The following is an 8,379-nucleotide window of genomic DNA, read 5'->3' as shown; positions in this document are numbered from 1 at the left end:
CCACAGAGGCTGAGGGTAGAGAAGTGGTTACTAGAAGCTGAAAGGGGGAGGGTAGAGGAAATGGGAGGAAGTAAAACAATTGGGGCATCTTCTTATTCATAATAGGAATCCTCCTTCCCACCAGCGGGGCGAAAGATCATCCCAACACAGAATACATGAGTTATGGTTGGGCTTAGTTCATATTTTTACATTCATTTTGTTCTTCATGAGGTTGGCCATTGGCATGCCAAGAACATTGTGGCAACTCCTAAACACAGCCATACTCTACCCATTAACCAGGGAGCAAATCCAGGGCAATCATGTTCCTGTTCTGTCTCTTCATTCCTTATCCCCAAGCCCACTCTCGGTGTCACGTCCCCTCTCAACATTGTCATTCGTTCCTAAATCCTGTTCTCTTAAAGGCTGAGTACCTGATGACTTCTGTTTGTTCCCTCCTAAGTTATCACAACTCGACCCTCTTTCCAAGCAAAGAAAAATATCTCACAAATGTGTCTGATGATCTCTGCTGAGTAGGTTTTGATGAATATTTTTTCCAGTCATTTTTTTCCCTGATTAGAAAAGTTACAATTAGAATGCATCCCATAACCCCCTTTTCTACGATATCTGTATATCATCTTAACTTAGGATATTTAGGTCAGTTCACCAAAAAGTTAGCAAACTAGGTTCTTTCACCAAATGATAATTTCAGGGACTGGCAGAATTTGTTTAAGCCCTATGTGTATCAATTGAGTATCTTCTCTCATGAACAACATGGTATAAATTAAGTCTTGGCAAACAAAAACTTCTTGTATAGCCCAGAGCCTGAAGGTTTGATCCATCATGAGAAGACACATTGGAGAAGCAGATGAATGTACCCTAGCATGGTAGTACACTTCATCATTAGTCTAAGTTCGATGCTGGTGACATTGGCAGAACAGGGCATGAGGGTACACATGGAGATGTGAATTGCTGCCTTGGCTTCACTGTTCAAGTTTCCACCACTCAGAACACGGTGTCAAAAGCATTTCTGATTATTTTTATCTATGTTTTGCCTGTCAACAGATATTTTTGAGCATGTATACTGTGTAAAACCTCTTCCAAGGTACAATGGGCAACAGAAATTTAAATCAAAGAAAAAGGTTTTCTTTTTCTGTTAAAAATAAAATGGAGATTCCAGTATTGGCTAAAGTCCTTGCCTTGCATGTGCCAGTTTGTATGTACGTTGTCTTGCAGTTCCCAGCTTGTGCCCTGGGAAAGCAACGGAGCATGAGCCAAAACCTTGAGACCCTGCACCCGCGTGGGAGACCCAGAAGAAGCTCCTGGCTCCTGGCTTTGGGTAAGTTCAGCTGCAGCCTTTTGGCCACTTTGGGAGTGAACCAGCGATGAAGATCTTTCCTTTTGTCTCTCCTTCTCTCTGTAAATCTGATTTTCCAATAAAAAATAAATAAATTTTTTTTAAAAAATGGACATTTCTCTGTCATTCAACTTTATTTTTGCACAAGAAATTAAAAAAACATTTTAAAGGGATTTCAGTTCACTCTTACACTAAACCTATCTTTGAAACTCATCCCGTTTGAGAAAGCATAAATCTATGAAAACAGACTTCCTAAAATGCTACATGTTTATGTAGAACATTCCAGTGGTGATCAGTAAATGACATTTACTTCACATTATTTTCATGGATAATAATGTCCTTTTCCAAAATACTAGCACATAGTTCCCGTCCTTGACATTCATTCCTGTGCCTGAATTTAAACAAGTGCAGTGCTCAGGAAGGCAAACTACAGAGCCAGCTTTTCTGTGCTGAAATTCTATTTGCCATTGAAAGGTTCTCTGGGTATGAAAAAGTTCTTGCTGTATGCCTCGCCATTTCCTGTATCATAAGGAGATAATTGTATCTACTATAGAGGCGACCAAGAAAATTTAAACAAATTTATATAGAAAACATACAGGTCAGAGGACTACAAATATTAAGTACTTAATAACAGTTAGTTATTATTTTCATACTCCCTCAATATCACTCAATCAAGAAACACTCATTTAAAGCTAAAGTCATACCAGGAGGTTATGCTGTGGGTTAATGACTAAATTGCTTTTCTCTCTGTAAAGAACTCCTTGAGGAAATTAGCAGTGTGAGGAGGCAAAAGAGGGAAGGAGGGTGCTAAACTACAGGAAAAAGGCTACTATTTAATTAACACTCAGAATGTGTCAGACAATTTGCATATACTCTAAATTTGTTCTGAACCTAATCCTAGTAAACTTGCCCAGGTTTGAACAATTAACAGTGGCACAATAGAAATTAGAACAAGCTCTTCCATGGCAAGAAGAAGAAAATGTTTCTAAAGACTAGCAAGCAGTGGGATGTACGAAAATGCAGGTATCTTCACTAGGAACGTACACAGAAAACACCAGTTTCAGCCAGTTTCCTACACACGGGCAATTGCTGACAGCTGCTCTTTGTCCAAACAGGCCTTGTCCACCTCTTTTAATCTACTCTTTCCATCAATAAACCAAAATAAAACTAAGAAGAGCCCCCCCTGGTTTCATATGACTTATTGCATAAATGCTGTATTTTGCATGTTGACAGATTCTTTGGTTAATTTTTGCTTCTGATTGTTTCTACAAATATAATGATTAATTATATAGGATGACCTGTTAATTTAGAATTTGAAGGTACATTGAGAAAACTGGCCTTTGGAAAAACAATCAGAGATCCTTCTTCAGGCACAACTTCTAGGTCTGTTGAAGATACTAATCCATAACTTGGAATACTAATAAAAAGCCTGCCCTTTTCAGGTGGCAACTTTCAGCTTGGAATGACTTATGTCCAGATTTTACCTTTTCAGATATTAAGGAAAAGTATAAAAATATCAGTCTTATTTTTAATGACAAACAAGCTTTCACTCAACATCTTTGAACACATCTTATACTTCCCAATTTACTACCTCTTAACACCTAACATGTCCAGAAGGGGTGCTATCAATGTAATATTTCGTTCTGTGATAAGAAGCTTATAAAATGTCTGCTTGAATTTTTCTTCTCAAATGAAAAAGATAATATTCACTTGTGAACAAGCCTTCCACAAGGGTAAAAGACACTAAAATCAGAAAATGTCCACAGTTCGTGTCTATCATGCTTTCTGATTTTGAAATACTGGGAGCTTAGATTAGGCTTTATTTGTAACTCAAGATGACCCATCATTGCTCATCTCCACAACCCATATGTCTTCATCCTGAATATTAGAAGTTCTTCCCCAATACCTCATGCCTCTGACTTTTGTGCCCCATTTTCTTATTCAGGATTCTCCTTCCTTCCATTCCCAAACCAATGCAAACTGATTCATTAATACAGCTCTTGTATGCTATAATGTAGATACTATGATAAATTCCTGGAATCCAGGAAAAGACAAATCAAACAATACACAAGTAAACAGAGAGTAAACAGAGCCCCAGATGGTGGTAAATATCATGACAAAGCCAAAGAACACTGTGAGTACTAAAGGTTTCAGGAAGTGGTGATTGGCCTTTTACACAAGTGCTTTGGGAAGACCTTGGTGGGAGAGGGAAGAGTGAACACAAACCTACAGAAGGTCACTCGGGGGGGCCATGAGGATACAGCCAGCAGTCAGACAGCCAGAACAGCAGGCCAAGTGTCTTGGCAAAGCTAGACGCACATGTTCAAGACACAGTGAGTACAAAAAGATTTCTTCAGCACTGAGAATAAACTGGCAGGAGATGAGGATAAGTTATAACGGAGAAGGTTGTAAATTACAGAGAGCTTTGTAGGTCACTCTAAAGAATTTTTCTTTGTTCTGGAAAAGAGGTGAATCAGTGTGATGGTTCAGGGGAAAGGAGCTCGCTGAACTGATTTATATTTAATGATGTTTCTGACTATTGAATAGAAAATAGACTCTACAGGGACACATGCCGAAATTGAGTTATCAGTCATCTAGCTGAGAGATTGTGACTCAGAACAGAACAAGGCGGTGATGAGAAGAATTTCAAGAAGAGTTAAGAATTTGAAGGTAGAATCACCAGGATTCTGCTTCCTCTTACTGTGACTTCCATGCCAAGTTTCCTTCTTTGTAAAAGGCTAAAGATTTATACGATCTGAAGAGAAACCAGAGTATAAGTTTCCTTCTTTGTAAAAGCCAGTATCCTGCACGAGTCTCTAGCTGTTTCAGTGACAAAGTGTCATTTACATTGCCTCCTGTATTGTTAGACTGATCCATTGAGGAAAATATGCTATTACTACAATTCAATATAGACCAAAAACATGGTGTATTAACAGGAGGCCATATTCATCATCCTTTTGTCAATTTCCAAAATGACAAAAGCATCGCAAATGAGCACAAAGATGAATTAATTTTGTGTGTCTATTACTTGAAAAACTCCTTAGTCAAAAGTCACTGATCATTATTGTTTTTGGAATGCAGAAATAAGTGAAACATTAGTGAAATTTTACAAGGGGGAGGCTGAATAAATGAAATACTCAACTGGGGAAAAATTGGATGCAGTTCTACAAAATCTGGAACCATTTTATCACTGCTTTTGGATATAGATCTGGAAGTTTTAGTCAACGTCATCAGGCAAGAAAATTAAATGAAAGGGATACAAATTGGAAATGACAAAGCCAAATTATTCCTCATTACAGAGGGCATGATAATATATAAAGAGAAATCAAAAAATTTCATGAACAGTCTATTAGAACTCAGACAGTTTGGTAAAATTTCAGGATACAAAATGGACAGACAAAAGTCAACAGTTTTTGTGTACACAGACAGTGCCAGGGCTGAGAAAAAAAACGTGTAAGATTAATAACATTCATGACAGCTACAGAGAGTTAAGTATCTTTGAATAAATTTAAGCAAGGAGGTAAAAGGTCCTACAATGAAAATTAGAAAACACTAAGGAAAAAAATAGAAGACATGGAAAATTGGAGACCCATGATGGTCATAGATTGGAAGAATAAATATCATCAAAATGTACATAATATCCAAGGCTATTTACAAATTCAATGTGATTCTATCACTCAATGAAATCCTTCTCATATCAAGAAACCATAATGCTAAAATTCATATGGAAAGGCAAAACACTCAAATTTTCTAAATTAATCTAAAAAAAAAACAAAAAACAAAGCCAGAAGTATCATTACACCAGATATTAGGACATACCACAGGGAAGCCATACCAACAGCCTGGTTAAAAAAAAAAATAGACATACAGACCAAGGCAACAGAGCAGAAATTCTATAAGCCAATCCATATATACACACTTAACTACTCTTAAACATACTGAAGTCAATCCCTCTTTGACAAATAGTTCTGGGATGAAACAAGATCCCTGTCTACCACTTATACAAAATTCATGCCAAAAGGGATCAAGATTCTAATCTACAACCACATAGCATTCAATTGCTAGAAGAAAACATTGAGTAAATATCAACATAGACACAGATTTCTTGTAGTAGAGCTCAGAATCTCAGGCAATAAAAGCTGAGGAAGACAAGTGGGCTTGCATCAAGCTAGTTTACCACAAAGCAAATGGTCAACAAAGGTGAGAGACAACAGATAAAATGGGAGAAAAGATTTGCAAACTAATCTGCCATGAAAGCATTGCTATTCAAAATCTATAAGTAGCTCAAGAAACTCAACAACAAAACAATGTAGTGAAGAAATGAGCAAATGATATGAACAGGTATTTTTCAAATGATAAAGTTCAAATGACCAACAGACAAATGAACATGTGCTCAGGTTTAGCAGCTAACAGGGCATTGAAACTAGAATTTATTGTGGATGTCACATTTCCCAAGGGACAGCTATCATTGAGAACAACTATCATACAGAAATCAGAGAGCGAGCAATAAATGCTGATATAGATGAGGGGGAAAGGCAGCCTAATAAACTGTTGGTGGAAATTTTAAGTAGTCTACCCATCACGAAAGACATTATTACTCAGACATCTGAAAACAGATTTATCATATGATTCAGCAAACCTACTTCTGGGAATTTACAACAAAATGGAATCAACATACTAGTTATCAGTATCCCCATGATTTTAGGAGATTTTGGGTTCTGATTACTGGTTGCAGCTCACAATAGCTAAGATGTGGAATCAACTCACATGTCCCCCAGCTGATGACTTTATAATGGCATTATGTTATGCATACCATAAGGAATATAACCAGCCATGAAATGAATGAAACTGTTTTGCAACAAAACATGAGCAACTGGATACCACTATGCTTAGTGAACTAAGCGAGGCTCAAAAACACAACCATACTTTCATTTAACTGTGATGACAAATACATAGAGTCTAAAAATGTGTAATATATATGAGTGACATTTTGAGATTTGATTACTATTTACAGTCCTTGTCTATATTTTTGAGAAAAGGTGATTTTTTTTACTCCTTACTATATGCTGAATTACTCACCTAGTAGAGAGTTAAGTTGGTGATTGTAGAAAATATCATTGTAGAAATTTAAAAAATAAAGAATAGAGAGAGCGGCAGCATGAACAGGAGGGAGGATATGGTGGGGGAATCACTATATTCACAAATTTATAAATATGAAATGCATAAAAAGTGTTAAAATGATTTTAAAATTTGAAACCCATTTGGTTTTCTCATAATATTCATGACCTATCTAAAGACATCTTATATGTATACATAATTTCAAATCATTGCAATACATACATTTATTGTTAATGTCTATTTTCTGAGAATTTTGAAAAATATCTCATACCATTGCTTCTTGGCCTTTTGGCTAAGATCAAGTATAGTATCTGTTCTTATCAGTTTAATATCTAATGCATCCTCTATCTGAGGACAATATATTAAATGGATTTTTGGAAAAAAAAGTCCTCAAGCCATCCACAATTTTATCATTCTGAAAAACCTTATTATGTATAAAATCTTATGATGTAGGATTCTGTAGTTTAATCTGTTTGAACCTGAGACTGACTTATATTTCAATAATTTTGGTACTACTGCACATATTTCCCGTTTTTGTAACTATAATTGTTGTTACTGTAATTTATACAGTCTACCCAGGTAATATTTACTTGAAGTCTTTTAACTGCTAAAATTTACATAATCACTCATTTAAACTTTGAACGTAAGGAATATAGAGTCATTGAAATATAACTAAACAATTTTAGCTATGTTTGAAATCAAACATTTTAAAATTTTTTTATTTTATTTTTGATGATGTTTACATAGGGTAGGGAGGATACAGGGTTAGTAGAAAGTGGGTGAGATCCTTGTTTCCAAATTTTCTTCTTATTCTTCCTGTATCTGGGGAAAGCGAGAAGCCACACCCATCCTCCCAACCACCCTAGTACCCAGGAGTACGGAACGGCCAACCAATATCAACCCAGGATCTCAAATGTGGAACATGTTCTGAGGTGTCTGCTTAAGTGGTTTTCATAGTTCTGAAATGTCAGTCTCACCAATTCAAGAATGAAGAAATCCTTCCAAGATCCATTGGCTAAAATAGTCAATCCGAGCCCCATTCACCCAGATATTTGTAGTCATCACTTGGATGTGGTAGTTGTTCAATTTGTTCTGCATTTCTTTCTCTACGATGATACTGGATGTCCTCTACAGGCCCCAGTGAGCTGCCATACCCTCCATGTTTATCTGGGCCTACCATCCTCTGCTCCATCTTTTCCAGTGAGGAGGCCCAGTTCTGACGCATGCACTCCATGGTCAGACCACCAATGGATGTCAGTTATGTCCCTGCATGCCCCACCTGCGCCATACTCCAGACCCCCTAAAACTCCACACCAAGTGTCCGTCAGAGTGCTGTCTAGCACGAGGGGCATTGCCTAGAGCAAGTGGCACCCCAGGCTCAGCCACACACTCTTGTCCTTTGGGCTCACAGACTTGGCACCCCCAACATATCTTTAGGGAAAAAATAGAATAGGCTAGGCAACTATGCTGACACAATGGTATGGTTAACACAGATTTGGCCTTAATCATGGCCAGGATGCCCACCAGCTCTTAAGTGCTTTTGTCCCAGCAGTGTAACACTTGATACAATGCAACCTAGGCCACTGACCATAGCTGGGAGAAATCAAACATTTTCAATGAAATAGATAGGTTTATAATTTTCACTTGTTTACATTTCTTTCTTGATCTTTTAAAATTATGAAAATATTAAAGTAGAAAACATTTGGTCCTTATCTGTTCAACTTACAGACTTTCAATCCTCAATGTTTTATTCATCGCCCTTCCCTTTCTCTGCATTTGAATTGCCCTTTCAGCAACTATTCAAGATTCATATTCTAAAGATGACTGATGTAACATTTATGAAGGTCGGTAAAATCATTGAGTTCCTCAGCTGAATTCATGTATGACAAAGAGTTAAAAATGTCAGGAGTTCATTTGTGATGCCATTG

At 37.0% G+C, this 8,379-nt stretch overlaps 1 pseudogene; it reads left to right on the top strand.

Moving 5' to 3' along the window:
- Positions 1-6,723: 6,723 nt before the first annotated feature.
- On the top strand, positions 6,724-6,843 carry LOC118759192 (U2 spliceosomal RNA; annotated as a pseudogene).
- The last annotated feature ends 1,536 nt before the right edge of the window (positions 6,844-8,379 follow it).

Source organism: Ochotona princeps, chromosome 10 (genome assembly GCF_030435755.1).
Source record: "Ochotona princeps isolate mOchPri1 chromosome 10, mOchPri1.hap1, whole genome shotgun sequence".
Taxonomy (NCBI): Eukaryota; Metazoa; Chordata; class Mammalia; order Lagomorpha; family Ochotonidae; genus Ochotona; species Ochotona princeps.
This window is presented reverse-complemented; position numbering and strand designations above follow the sequence as displayed.